Below are 14,159 nucleotides of genomic sequence, written 5' to 3'. Positions count from 1 at the left end.
TAAAGGGGAGGTTCGATCTTGGATTGCAGCCACACCCTGCGCATCGGAGCCCTGATTCTCGGCCTGGACAGACCTGCTACCACATTCTAACACCTAGGACCATGGAGAGGGCCAGGGAGCGAGCGCAGTGGTTCAGTGAGGGGGCCCTGGAGGTTCTGGTTGGCGCAGTGGCGCGCAGGCGATCTATCCTCTTTCCGGACAGTGGCAGGAGGCTGCTGCCCAACGACTATCGCAAAGCTTGGAGGGAGGTGGCTCACAGAGTGACCTCCAACAGCATGGTGCCTAGGACCCTTGTGCAATGCAGGAAGAAGTTGAACGACCTCACTCGGGTCGTCAGGGTGAGTGCCCTTTTCAGAATCCTCTTCATCCCTGCATGTCGACCTCACTTTATGGCCAAAGGGTCCTGAAAGCCCCAATGCCCAGCCCTCATCCAACACCTATGGGCCTTTCATGAAACTCACACGCACATTCAGCACTTTACACACTGTAAGGGCTAATTGACCATGGGAGGCAGTGCAGCCAAGATCAGGGCTACACACTGTAAGGGCTAATCAACCATGGGAGGCAGTGCAGCCAAGATCAGGGCTTCACACTGTACTCAGAGCCCGTCCTTTCTCTTGCAGGGCAAGCTGGCCCATAACAGGAGGCAGCAGCAACGGACTGGGGGAGGCCGGCCTCACCTTCAAGACCTCAGCGATCTGGAGCAGCAAGTCCAGCAGATTATGGCAGGCCGGATGATTGGCCCCATCGCCACGGGAGATGCCGACCCCGTTCTGGACAGCAATGGTAAGGTCATCACCTTTTTGACCTCTCTCCTTCCACTTGTGCCTCACACCAGCATCCTTTGCCACTATCGAACCAATACAATGCATTGCAGCACTCATGCCTCCCTCGTTGCCGCCCTGTCCTCACGCTAAAGCAACTCTGTACCTCCCTGCTTTCAAATGCTGATTCGCCAGGTGAGGAGGCGGGCCCTCAAGCTGCCACTGTGAGTGATTCTGAAGGCAAGGAGGAAGAGGAAGCCAGACCATCAGTGCCACCCTCAGCTGAGGCAGCCCATGGCCATAATGGGGGACACATCTTCCCTGGAGGGGAGCAGGGGGGGAAGGGTCTGAGGAGGGTGAAGCTCCGGGGCTGGCCAGCGGCCTGCAGCAACGCGGGGGGGGGGGGTAGGGAAGCTCGGCGGCCTTCTCCCCGGAGGGAGAGTCTGGCCTCCAGTCCTGCTACAGTGAGCGCAGAAGAGGTGCAGCTCCTCGCTGAAATGGGCGCCCAGGCGGAGCAGAGGCACACTGAGCTCATGGCTGCAGTGGCAAGGATGCCCGAATCCATTGAGTCACTGGCAAGGAGTCTGTCCAGGACTTTGGCGCAGCACAGGCAAGGAGTCTGCAGGACTTCGGCGCAGCACTGGCAAGGAGTCTGCAGAACTTCGGCGCAGCACTGGCAAGGAGTCTGCAGGACTTCGGCGCAGCACTGGCAAGGAGTCTGCAGGCCTTCGGCGCAGCACAGGCGGCTTCCACGCAAGTGCTTAGTGGTGCAATGCAGTCAGTGGCTGGTCTGATGCAGGCGCAGATTTAAGCCACACGAGCACTGACTGCTGCCACCCTCGCTGGATCGGGAACGAATCGCCGGTGCCCTCGCCACGCCGCAGCAGGCCAGCAATCTGTGCTTCAGCAGATTGCTCCGCATGCTGCAGTGCTGCCCCGTGGGAGTGCCAGTGTGTCGTCCGACCAGGGAGTTGCTGTCCTCTGTCAGCATTCCTGTGCCAACACTGTCACTTCTCCACTGCAGCTGCCACCACCTGTAGGACAGACTGCTGCCGCCCATGCAGAGTTGGAGCAGTCAGCAGCCGGGCCCTCCAGGCCCAGAGCTGGTCCAGGCCGTACCTCAAGGGCATCTGCCGACTCCGTTTCTGATACTCAGCAGCCTTCCCCCAGCCTTGCTGCAGCCACTGGGGTCCCATTGCGGAGGAGCTGCAGGGTGGGAAGGGGCCAATCTCGCAAGCGAAGCAGATCACCCTCGAAGGGCAAAAAGTAGAAGGTGTGGCAAAATGCTGTTAATTTTTTAATTGTAGGCCGAGGATCGTGGTCATTTTTTGTTTACTCTTTTGTTCATTGTCTCCAGGTTGTGAGAGCCAGTTATGTGTCTGACTGCTTTTTTGGGGGTTTCTATCTATTACTTTGTCATGCGGAAAGGGCACACAGTTTGCTCTTTGAACTATTTGTTGCCTTGACCGGCTCAGGGGTTGCAGAACGGTTCCATTCATGTTCTTTCAATGGCACAAGCCATTCACTCAGAGGGGGCCTAGAACCGACTTGCAATAAGCTGCTGACGGACGGCCCTTGCACTTTGTGCCTCCCTCCCATCCTGGTTATCCTTCTCCTCCTCTGCTGGTGCTCCAGTGGCATGAGTCCTGAGGATTGCCAGGTTATGCAGCATGCAGCACACTAAAATGAAATGGGAGACTCGCTCAGGTGAGTACTGAAGGGCTCCCCGGAATGGTCCAGACAGCGGAACTGTTGCTTTAGCACGCCGATTGTGTGCTCAATGATATTCCTGGTCGCTTGATGGCTCTCATTGTATCGTTCTTCAGCAGGGGTGCTGGGCGCACGGAGCGGGGTCATCAGGCAGGTGCACAGAGGATAGCCCTTGTCCCCGAGACTCCAGCCTCCTGGGTGAGCCGGGGCTTCAAAGTTCTGCCACAGAAGTCTGACGCAGGATGAAGGCGTCGTGGCTGCTGCCTGGAAAGCGGGCATTGACAGCTAGTATCAGCTGTCTGTGGTCACACACCAACTGGACGTTCAACGAATGGAACCCCTTCCGGTTGCGGTAATCCTCGGCATTCTCTTGTGGCGCCTGCAAAGCCACATGTGTGCAGTCAATGGCGCTCTGGACCATGGGGAAGCCTGCTATCCTTGCAAATCCCATTGCGTGCTCTTGCTGCTTGTCCAGGGGAAGGAAATGTACTGACGTCTCCTTTTAAAGAGGGCATTCGTGACTTGGCGGATGCAGCAATGCACCGCAAACTGGGAGACATTGGCAATGTCCCCAGTAGCGGATTGGAAGGAGCCGGTGGCATAGAAGTTGAGAGCCACTGTCACCTTCACTGCCGCCGACAGATGTCCTGCTCCTCAGTTGAGGCTGCAGATCTGGCTGAAGCAGGTGGCAGAGCTCAGTGACCACCTCCCTGCTGAATCGAAGCCTCCAAAAACACTGCTCCTCAGATATGTTGAGGTATGAGAACTGTTGGCGGAATACCCTGGGAGGGTAAGGCCTCTTGTGCCGATGCCTGTTGGCCCTCCTCCGTCTGGCCATGATTGGCACTCTCTCTCGGTGTGTCTCAATGCAATGGAGATACCCAACATTTCCACCCATTGCAGCCCCCATAGTATGTGGCCACTCAAGGTTATGCCAGTGAAAAATCAAACCAACTACAAAGTTCTGGGCCGAAGCCAGAAGTACCTCTGCGAGTGCTGACTCAATGCAGAAAGCTCTCTCCCTTTGTCTCTCTGCAAATCTCTCTCTCTCTCACAGAAGGAGTGGTCCAAAAATGGCTACCACAAAGAAGACAGGAAGAGCCCCCTTTAAATAGCGCCCCCCCAGCCCCACAGCGACTGGGAACTGTTCCAGTCGCTGGGAGCGGCAGGCGGAAAGGAGGGGGCACCACTGAAGTTCCGGTTCGGGGCGCCCCAAGGGCGTTGCACCATGAAATGACGTCAGGAGCTGCGCGCGCAGCTGAGCAGGCGTTGCGGTTTTGCGCCGCCGCTAAATGTCCGCTCAATTTCATGAGAGGCGCAGGTCTCACAGCGCCCGGGCGCTAGCCACATCGCGCCCCACTTATCGCCCTCTTAAGGCGCTAACGGGTGGCGCTAACAACTGAATTTCTCCCCCATTATCTTTCTTCCTATTCCATCAGCACAGATTAAACAGGGCAAAGATTTGTCCACTTATAATAGGGCACAACCAAACACTGCCAGCAAAGGATAATGAGCATAACGTCAGTCAGGAATAAATAGTTCGTTTTTCATGCTGTCATGCTATTTTCCTGCTAATAAATGAAGCAGTCATTTTAAGTGACCCCACCTGGAGTGCCGCGGGCGGATTATTGGAAAATCTCCCGCTTTGCCATGAGATCAATCTTCAATTCCTGGAGAGTTGGCAATGTTAGATAGGTGAAAAGACATTAAAGAATGCTGCCTGCCTCAGTCCAAAGATATGAACACGCTGCTGGGTTATAATATCTGGCACTCCTGTTTCCTCTGAAATTCAGAGCACTGATGCACATGCACCCAAATCTGTGCATGTGTAGTGATGCTCCAAACCTCAAGAAAAGTGTTCAATGTGTGTGACTAGCTTTATTCAGCCACACACACACACACACACACACTCAATTCATTTACTGAGATGAGTCATGGCCCAAGGGGTGGGAAGGTGCTGTTGGATTAAACTATTAACTCGGTAAATCCAGTTTCATTCATGTTGTGTCAGCTCCATCAGAAATAATGAAACCTTAAAGCGTTAGCTAGTCATTTAGTGTGATCATATCTTTGGAATGTTTAGGAGGAGCTACACAGAAATTGAACAATGCACACGGCTGTACTGAGGGTCCAGGCGTGAGCCAATATTGAACTCAATGCAATATTCCATGGGCACAAAATAAATCAAAACAAAACATCGAACTCTTTTTAATCCTTTTCAAATGATCCTTTTCTGATTTTGTGTGTACGTGTATATAAATATTACCGTATATGGAAATATAAAAGTAAAGACAGAATGTATGGCTTTAAAATGAAGACAGAGTCTGCATGCGCTGGTACAATTATCCTCCATGCTCTAACCTCACTTCACATGAAGACGACACTAGGTCTGGACTCCCCATCTGCTATATGTGGGATCTATATACACATATACACACACTGGTTGGCCTCCCCTTGAGTTATGTATGTGAAGTTGGAGAATATGGTCTCTCTCTCTTAACTGTCTCTGTTGTCTTCACGTTAGTTTTTCTCTCTCCGACTCTCCTGTTCTGCTTCTGCCTGTCTTCATCTCCTTTCTCCCCAACTCTTGTGCTTCATTCACTGTCCTCTTCTGCCCCTTGCTCCTTAGCAACTTGACAAGCTCGTCATTGGCACAGAGAGATGGGGAATGGTTAGAGACCACTTTGTCTATCCATGTTCCTCTGGAAAAGATTTTCTGTTGTAAGTTTGAATTTGAAACGGTCAAGGAAGCAGAGAACTCTTTTTTTTCTAAAGTTAGTGCCAGTCCGTTCATCAATGATGATTTGTAAAGTGAAGCCGTAACATTTGCATATTGAATTGGCCCGCAGGCATCTGTAAGGAATACCTATTATATTCACACGTGATCACATGCTAAGTTGTCATTGGCCTGCAGGCATCTGTAAGGACTACGATTGTTTTGAAGACCCAGGCTAGGGGTCCTAATGCCAGGTTTTTCCCCATTGTGCTGTTATGAGTAGGATCACAGACCTAATGCTTAAATAAAGAGTTAAACTGTAATACTCCGTTGTCCTGCAATTTATTAGTTTTGTACAAAGTGTGCAAAACAAGACATGGTGTCAGAACAGGGATTTGAAATGGACATCGTTGGAGCTCCCTTGCCTCAAATGGTTTGGGGATCTTTGAACTTACGTGGAGAATGGCGCAAGTTCAGGCAACACGTGGAGTTGATGTTCTCGGGTCCGCTGAAAAGCAAAGGGGAGGAAGAAAGATGCAGCTACCTAATCCTGTGGATCGGAGAAAAAGGGAGAGACATTTTTAACACATGGTCTCTCACCGCGGATGAAGCAAAGGTACTGAAAAGTTATTTTGACCGTTTTGAAGCATATGTGATGCCCAAGACAAATACGATATTCACTAGGTACAAGTTTCAGGAGAAAGTACAAGGAGCTAGTGAGTCGTTTGAACAGTTCGTGACTGAGTTAAAACTACTGGTAAAAGACTGTGAATATGTCGAAAAAGATGAGATGGTCAGAGATCGCATCGTGTTTGGAATACATTCAGCTAAAGTGAGAGAGAAACTTTTGAATGTTGCGCCTGGGCTAAAGCGGGACAAAGCTATGGACATAGCTAGATCACACGAGATAGCCCAAGCACAGTTGAAAACCATAACCGGCACCACGAGCAGCTCATGTGAACAGACAGTGCACGCAGTTAATAGACACACACCAAAGAACACCGCCCAGAGAGCGTGTTTCAGAACAGAAAGAACAGAGTTTTAAAATGAGCGCCACAGACATAAAACCCTTCAAAAACTGTGGATATTGTGGAAACAAGGTGCATGGCGAAAAGGAGCAATGACCTGCCAAAGGAAGGCAATGTGCTAAATGTGGTAAATGGAACCACTTTGCTAAAGTTTGCAGGACTGTTTTTGGAAAGCAGTACACACAGTAAGTGACAGCCGAATGCCAGATAGAGAGTCAAATGCAGAGGAACTGTTTATTGATTCTGTGTCACAGAAAAAACAGATTTCAGAGACTGAGCAAGCCTTTGCCGATATTGAGATAGGAAAACAGAGCACAGAGCTTAGGTTTAAACTAGACACTGGAGCTCAGGTTAATGTAATTTCTCTGAGTGAGTATCACAGCTTGAAGGATGAGTGTGAGCTACAGCCCACCTCACGCAGACTGACCAGCTATGGGGGTGAGCAGCTCATTGTAAAAGGCACATGCGTGATGAAATGCAAGTACAAAGAAAGCGACATGATGTTGGACTTTTACATTGTTGACACTCAAGCACCTCCAGTGCTAGGTCTAAAGGCATGTTTAGACATGGACCTCATCAAGCTGGTGCTGTCAATGATAGCACCAGTTGAGAGGCAGACAGTCATGGAGGAGTTTGCTGACGTTTTCAAAGGAATTGGACTATTCCCAGGTGAATGCACTATTCACCATGACCCAGCAGCAACCCCTGTACGTAGTCGCCTGAAGGAGGAGCTGCAGAGCATGGAGAATAGAGAAATCATCGTCCAGGAAACAGAACCGACAGAGTGGGTCAACGCGTTAGTAGTGGTGGAGAAACCACGTACAAGCAAGCTCAGAATCTGTCTCGACCCCAGAGATTTGAACAAGGCTATCAAACACCCTCACTACCCTCTACCAACGTTAGATGACATCACACCCAAGCTAGTGGGAGCACGTTACTTCAGTGTAATGGACGCACGATCAGGATACTGGACTATCAAGCTCACAGAAGAGTCATCTAAGCTAACAACGTTCAACACACCATTTGGACGCTACCAATTTCTGCGTTTACCATTTGGTTTTATCCCAGCTCAGGATGAATTCCAGCGGAAGATCGATGAAACCTATGAAGGCCTCGATGGAGTAGTCGCAAATTGTAGATGACATCCTCATCTATGGCAGGAATAGAGAGGAACATGACAGGAACCTCCGTGCGATACTACAAAGATCACGGGAGAAAGGTATCCGGCTCAACCCCAAGAAAAGCATAATCGGATCCACTGAGATCAGTTATTTTGGGCATCGCCTCTCAACTGATGGCATTAAGCCAGATCCAGAGAAAATCTCCGCCATCAAGAAGATGGAGCCGCCGAAGAACCGCGCAGAGCTAGAGACAGTACTAGGCATGGTTAACTACTTAGCCAAGTTTGCCCCGAGCCTCTCCGAAATCAACGCACCCATGCGTCAGTTGCTCAAACAATCCAATGAGTTCCTGTGGGACAAACAACATGACACAGCATTTCAGAAAATGAAAGACCTAATCACCAGAGAACCAGGACCAGTTCTTGCCTACTTCGACCCCAACAAAGAGCTCAGACTACAAGTGGACGCATCAAAGTACGGACTAGGCGCAGTATTACTGCAAGAAGGAAAGCCCATCGGCTACGCTTCCAGATCTCTCAGACAGTGAAATCAACTATGCTCAAATTGAGAAAGCTATATGCAATTCTGTTTGGATGTAAGCGTTTCCACCAGTACATCTATGGCCGACAAGTCATTGTGGAATCCGACCACAAGCCCCTCGAGTCAATCATGAGGAAACCACTAGCCGCAGCCCCACCAAGGCTACAGAGAATGAACCTTCAGCTACAGAAGTACGACTTCACAATCATTCACCGTCCAGGCAAAGACATTCCTGTCGCAGACACGCTCTCCAGAAAGTCTCTTAGCCAGCAGGACAGCAGCCTCAGTGAAGGCATGGCTGTGCAGGTGCACATGGTGTACAACAGCTTACCTGTGAGTGACTCAAAACTGAAGGAGATCCGAGCAGGAACAGAGAAGGATGCACAACTCACACTGCTGAGCAAAGTCATACATGAAGGATGGCCTGAGGAAAGGAGGAAATGCTCTCAGAGCATATCTGAATTCTGGAACCACAGAGACGACTGTCACAAGTCAACAGAATCATCTTCAAAGGGGAGAAAATCATCATTCCTACCAGTCTCAGAGAAGAGATGTTGACAAAAATTCATGCTGGACATATGGGCATGGAAAAATGCAAACAAAGAGCACGTGACATTATGTTTTGGCCCGGAATGTGCAAACACATTGAGCACATTGCTGGAAAATGTTCCATTTGTCTAGAACGCTACCCATCAAATGTCAAACAGCCGTATCCCAGACAGGCCCTGGCAGGTCGCGGCAACGGATCTGTTCACATGGAACAACGAGGACTACATAGTGACGATAGCAAAATACTGCAGATGTTGGAAATCCGAAATGACAACAGAAAATGCTGGAAAAACTCAGCAGGTCAGGCAACATCCGTGGAGAGAAATTTGAGTTGACGTTTTGGGTCGAACCCTTCTTCAAAACTGGAAAGAAAAGAAACTAGATCGAAGGCAGGGCTGCGATCGGACAAAAGAATAAAAGAAACAAAAGAAGTAAAAGAGATTAGAAGCTAGACGAGATGGTAATAGGCTGAGATTAGGTGTAAAGTGTACTGGCAGGGCAAGAGCTAGCTGCCAGGTGTGAGAGAGAAACAAAAGGAAAGGGGGGGGGAAAGGAGTGGAAAAATTACAAGAAAAAATGAAATAGGGGCCGAGGTTATGATCTGAAATTGTTGAACTCGATATTGAGTCCGGAAGGCTGCAGAGTGCCTAATCGGAAGATGAGGTGCTGTTTCTCGAGTTTACGTTGAGCTTCCGTGGAACAATACGACTGTTGATTACTGCAGCAGATTTTTTGAATTGGACAAGCTTCACAGCACCACATCTGCTGCTGTGATCTACAAGCTAAAGGCAGCCTTTGCCAGGCATGGCATGGTAGAGACTTTAGTCTCAGACAATGGCCCCCAATACAGATCAAAAGAGTTCGAGTCGTTTGCCAAGGCATGGGATTTCACACATGTCACATCAAGCCCACATTACCCTCAAAGTAATGGCCTTGCTGAAAAAACTGTCCAGATTGCAAAAACACTCATGGACAAAGCCAAAGCGGACAAAAGATACCCCTACATCAGTCTCCTTGAGTACCGCAACACTCCGGTTGACAACTTCAAGTCACCAGCACAGCTGTTGATGAGCCGCAGACTTCGCTCAATCCTTCCAAGCACCAACCAGCAGCTGCAGCCAGAGGTCGTCAGCTGCAAGCAAGTGCATGCAAAACGTGTACAGAGACAGCAACACCAAAAGAGATACTATGACAGGTCAGCTAGACTACTGCCGCCGCTGCACAATGGAGAATCCGTCAGAATCCAGGAGCATGACTACTGGAGGCCAGCAGTCATCATCCAGCCATCTGACACTGAGCGATCGTATCACGTCCGCACCCCAGAAGGACAGGTGTAATGCCGCAATCGCAGGCACCTCCTGAACACCAATGAACAACACCGTCATTCCGACGAGAGGATCAGTTCAACAGAGTGTGATGAACAGAGCAATACACAAAACACATCATACTTACCTGAACCTAAACCTGAACCTGAATTGTTGACCGATTAAGGAGCATGCTCAGTTGCATACCACACAAGATCGGGACGAGAGGTCAAACCTAGAGTTATCCTTGACTTGTGAACTGTCAAAGGGTGTAGGCGGATCGTTGCCCTAAAAAAAAACTGTACATCGTTATTGAAACGTTGTGATGTTTTCAGTGCTAGTTAAATGCTGAGTTTACTTATATGTTTATGCTACCGAGAACATTATATAGAAGAAAGGTTTAAAAGTAATGCATAACATTTTTCTTTTAAAAGGGGATGTAACATTTGCATATTGAATTATCATTGGCCCGCAGGCATGTGTAAGGAATACCTATGTATTCACGTGATCACATGCTGAGTTGTCATTGGCCTGCAGGCATCTGTAAGGACTACGATTGTTTTGAAGACCCAGGCTAGGGGTCCTAATGCCAGGTTTTTCCCCATTGTGCTGTTATGAGTAAGATCACAGACCTAATGCTTAAATAAAGAGTTAAACTGTAATACTCCGTTGTCCTGCAATTTATTAGTTTTGTACAAAGTGTGCAAAACAAGACAGAAGCTAGACCCATATCAAGGGCTAAATTTGCAAAATTTATGATTTTTGATGTTACAAGGAGTGATAGAAAATAGCTAAATCTTGCTCTGAAAATAGTAATCTGTTCTGTCATGTATTTCATGTTAATAAACCAGATTTGTTGTCTCACTGGAGTAAATCATCAGTCTACCTTCTGGAAGATAGGAGAAACGTGCATGGGGCATGTATGAGATTACAATATCTAGTACACATAACAAGGAATATTACTGTTATGGCCTCCTAGCTCACACTATCATATGACTGGATATTGGGCAGCAAAGGTAAACTCCTGATTGTCGGGGATGCAGGGCCCACTTGAAGGGATATTTACTAGTCCTAGCCCCTTTAAGACTACCCCGGATCAGGCATATTTCTCAGACGTTCACTTTCAACTAAAGTTTGAGGTAGCCGAATCCTAAAGATGCTTAATTGGGTCTAAAGGTCTGGGCTATCTCTCCCTAAAGGAAAGGAACAACCCGAGAATGTTACCGTCCTCCAGATAGCGCTTTTAATAAGTTTAGCTAGACTGTAACGCCCCGGATATTATGAGGGTCCAGAAAACTCCCTCAGAATTCTGTAACTCTTTACCAAAGAGTGTACAGAAATTGAGTTTACGAGTTATTAATACAGAAGACTTATGTGAGACAATTCTAAAAATATATAGAGATTTATTAAAGAACCGACATGCAATTTACAGTTGGTGAATCAGTCAATCGCAACATTAATAATTCTAAAAAGAGAAAAAATACTGGCCTAGAAATTCGGGTCGGGGGCTTCCCGCGGGTGTAATCCCCCGACCTGCACTTACCTTGCGCGCCGGCCGTTAAGCTGTGGGCCCCCGTGGAATTCCGATCTGGGGCCTGGTCCAGCTGCCGGCACGCAGTGCTTGCGTATCCCAGGGGCGCAGTTAGTTCGATGCGTCCCCTGGGATCATGTGGGCCATGGGGAGCCAATCAGAGCAGGGAATGCTCCATTCATAAGATTGACAGGAAGAGCTGTAAAAACTTATAAATACTACGGCCCCAAAACAGAACTAAGTCTTCAAATAAAAAAATTTTTAGATCACATTTTTTAAATAAACTATAAATTACATGAAATAACTATTTTAAACAATAATTTAAATTTTTGAAAAAAATAATTTTATATTCTAACAGGGCTAAAAATAAACTTACCTTGCTTTAAAGTATTTAAAAATAATAAACCTGTGGAAAAAATGTTTTAATTTTAATTAATTCACCACTTACCTTGTAAAAAGCAAGCCTTACGCCTGCTTTTTAAATGTGTAAATTCTGCAGACTTACCTTCCTGGGAAAACCTGCAAAAAAAAATGAAGTTTGATGCGCACGTGCAGTCTCTCCCGCACACGCGTTCGACCTCTGAACCCCTTCTTTCAGGGGAACGGAAGGGCCGGTTTCCCACGCATGCGCAGTGCATGCAGGAAACCGGCACTTCCATTGGGCCTACAGATGAGTACCCCGTGCGTACTCACCCGTGGAGACCCGAATATCTGGGCCACTATCTTTTTAACAGAGAATCTTACTTTAAAATCATAATCTCGCTACAGTATTACAGTTCTTAAAGGTTTCTATACAGGATATCCATCAATATCAAATACCTTTGATCCCCGAGGTACAAAGAGTTGGAGACTACAGAGCCACCTCTGGACAAGAATCGCTTTGCCCGATTAAAGCGAGTCTGATATCCCATTTGAAACTTAAATATTTATACCCTTTTCCAGTGGTATTTCCTTTAAAGTTTCTGCTGAAGCAATCAATAATCCCTATTCATCTTTCTGCTGACCTCTGCAATTCTTACTGCTACATCAGCCAGAATCTTGTCTTGTCTCCGGGCGTTCTAGGGTCACCATATTGAACGGTGTGAAAGGCAGGTGTTCCTTATTTTGTCATCTTTATGAGGGCAGGTATTCCTTATCTTATGTGCCATCTTTATGAAGTTTAAATTAGAACACCTTATCCAGGGTGAACCATTTTTTTGTTCCCAAAGATCAGCCTGTCTGAGCCATGCACCTTCTGTTTCAATAAGGTTATTTATTCAGGGTCAACAACTGTCTTATCTGAATAGCTAGAATTCTTTCACAGCTATTTCATAGTTCGGTTTCTAAATTTCCAAACCCAGTTTGTCCTGTTTTAATAAGGCCAGAATTCTTTCATAAGATGGTGTATTTTTCTGAATAGGTTATATGGCTTATTCCTTCACACATTTACACAAGTTCCTGTTGGTGCTGAACCCAAGAGAACATCTAGTGCAAATCTTGAAAAACAGCAGAAACTGCTAGAAGCTAAAGAAAAATAACCCATCAGTTCAGCTAAATGAATGGTACTGATCCCGCCTGGGAAGTTAGGTACATGGCGCATGCTCAGACTGCATAATCTACATCAGGCAAGGAAAAGCATACCTCTGAACAAAACCATCAAATCCAATCACAGGCTTCTGGGAGAGGCTGAGGCCTTCAAGTAAAACTTTAATCAAGACATTTATTACAATGGGTATGTTTAATCATGTTATTGTAAATGTGTATTTTTTAAATTTTAGAACTTGATTCAGTGATTCAAAGTCAGATGATTTTATTTTCAGAATTGTTTTGAGTGATCTGTTGGAAAAGGTAGATATGAGCATCCTATGAGGTGACAGGCAAGGTATGACCTCTCTACCCAGCAGTTAACTTTGCAGTGTCACTTAGTAGCATCACAGTCAAGGGTCACAGCAATGTGGACATGCAATTTTCCATTAGAATCACTGACATAGGACATTTGAATGGAATGCACAACACATTAATGCATCTATAAAAATGTATTTATTTTCATCTGGTGTGCTTTATATTTGTGCCTGTATCAATTTGTTACTGGTGCTTCCTTGATTTATTGTAGTGTTGACATTTTTAAGAAAAGCTTTACTAATACAAGTAATTTTGCAAATGCTCATCAATTGGCCACAATAATCATTTACAGTCAGGCGTTTCCAAAAAGATTTGTTTTATCATGTAAGTAACTCAACAATCATTGCTGTAAGTAGAATGAATCTCTGAGAAACTGTAACCTGCTTCTTTATTTGCTAATGCATTCAAATCAACACCATGGGTTGAATAATTAATCCAGATCACAGCAAGTCATTTACTGGAGAAATACATAGGATGCCCACTACATTTATCATTTTAAATGGTGTAAAATATCACACCTCTAGAATACTTAGTACAGGCTAAACTATTGTGTACGTTAATTTACAAATAAAATGATATACAGGAGCAAAAACATAGGAAAGATACACTGCATATAACTGGGTTAACTGATTAAAGAGTTTGTAGTTCTCTCCAATTTCTGCTGAAAATCATCAGTGAACTAGCAGGCCCCAAAGTTCCTAGGGGTGGAGAAGGCACAAAGCCTGATTTTCGTGCTGGTTATGCCAGGATTCTGTTCATTTAAATCCGGTAGGGAGAAACCCGTTATCCCTACATCAAGGGAACTCCCAGTTTCCCTGGGAAATTCTGTCTAATTCTTAGGCCCCCATGAAACCTGCCCCTTCCATTATGGACATTGTAAAGATGTCGGAGGGAGCATACAATTAATTTTGGTGGGAGTTGATTACCTTCCAGAGTCAACCTGGCAGCTCTTTTGGGAGCTGCTGAGTTGGGCCGCTGTGTGTAGGGAAGGCCTTCTTGGGCCATTTGTGCTGCA

This window comes from Somniosus microcephalus, unplaced genomic scaffold (genome assembly GCF_052327205.1).
Source record: "Somniosus microcephalus isolate GS21.2 unplaced genomic scaffold, FLI_Smic_1.0 scaffold105, whole genome shotgun sequence".
NCBI classification, from domain to species: Eukaryota; Metazoa; Chordata; class Chondrichthyes; order Squaliformes; family Somniosidae; genus Somniosus; species Somniosus microcephalus.
The sequence above is the reverse complement of the archived record's forward strand: the minus strand, read 5'-3'. Positions refer to the sequence as shown.